The following is a 1,128-nucleotide window of genomic DNA, read 5'->3' as shown; positions in this document are numbered from 1 at the left end:
CAATTTGGGGGAGTAGGAAGAAGGGTGGAGACTGATGGAAAGCTACAATCAAGTTAATCACCTCCAGAGTCACTCAAGGACTACAGGGGTCCTCTGTTTATGTAGAGAATTTCTAGCCAACAATAAGTGACGGCTGAGATAAAATAGAAAAAGCCCTTTGAGTAAAAGGATTTCATGTAATGGGGGGGAGGGGCTGAGAAATGCAAAACAACACTTCTTTCCACTAAAAACAACAAAGGGAAACCAAAAATTTTCCAAAGATCAAGGATAATCTTGTCTTAGGATAAAATGCAGTAGCTGTGGAAAGAAAAGTCTCAATTTGAGAAATTTGGTCATTCTTATTGCTAAAAGCCTGTTAAATATTGCTGTTGGCAGACTTTTACAATGTGTTTTTATTACATCATGTTGATTGAGCCTGAATAAATGACTTTAGGACAATCAAATAAACTTTTTCATAATATAATGAAAGGAATCTGCAGATTTCCTGAGTTGGACCTATTTGTGGGACACTCATCCCAACACTTTTATGTCACATAATGGTGTTACACTCTGATTCAGTACCAAATAGACTAAAAAGTGCTGAGCTTTAAATACAGAATAATACTTTCAGTAGTATTCTCAAAGCAAGAAAATACTTTACACATTTTATAAGCTAGCAGATGTAATGGTACACAAATTGTCTGTGGCAGATTAGGGTGCTATTCTGGAATGTGTGATGAGCTCTCATAAGGAAGGACAAAACAAGGATGCCCAGGATTCTTAAGCAAGAATAAGTCCTCCTTGGGTGAGTAACTATCATTCTCTTCAGAAATAGCAATACTGTGGTCTACTGCATCTTGGTAAAAACTAAATGTCCAACCATTGAACACCAGAGGGTTCATTTGAAGATGCCCCAGAAGTAACTGATTGCATCTGACTCATGCATCCATAAAACTAAGCATTCATCATTTCATCTAAGGGAAGTTCTCAGAAGGCCAAAGTAAGTTACATGATCACAGAGCTCATTCTCATAGCCTACTCCTGCCACACAGTTCTGATGTGATCCTATATGACAAATTACCTAGATTAGTTTGTTTTTACCATTCCTTCTTCTGCCCCATGAGGGCAAAAATGCTTGCCTATTATATT

General features: G+C 37.4%; 1 protein-coding gene across 3 annotated transcripts in view; it reads right to left on the bottom strand.

Annotated features, from left to right (window-relative positions):
* Positions 1-1,128, bottom strand: part of KCNT2 (potassium sodium-activated channel subfamily T member 2) — a 340,818-nt gene that overhangs the window by 303,230 nt on the left and 36,460 nt on the right. The window lies entirely within an intron of this gene.

Source organism: Suricata suricatta, chromosome 3 (genome assembly GCF_006229205.1).
Source record: "Suricata suricatta isolate VVHF042 chromosome 3, meerkat_22Aug2017_6uvM2_HiC, whole genome shotgun sequence".
NCBI classification, from domain to species: domain Eukaryota; kingdom Metazoa; phylum Chordata; class Mammalia; order Carnivora; family Herpestidae; genus Suricata; species Suricata suricatta.
The sequence above is the reverse complement of the archived record's forward strand: the minus strand, read 5'-3'. Positions and strand labels throughout refer to the sequence as shown.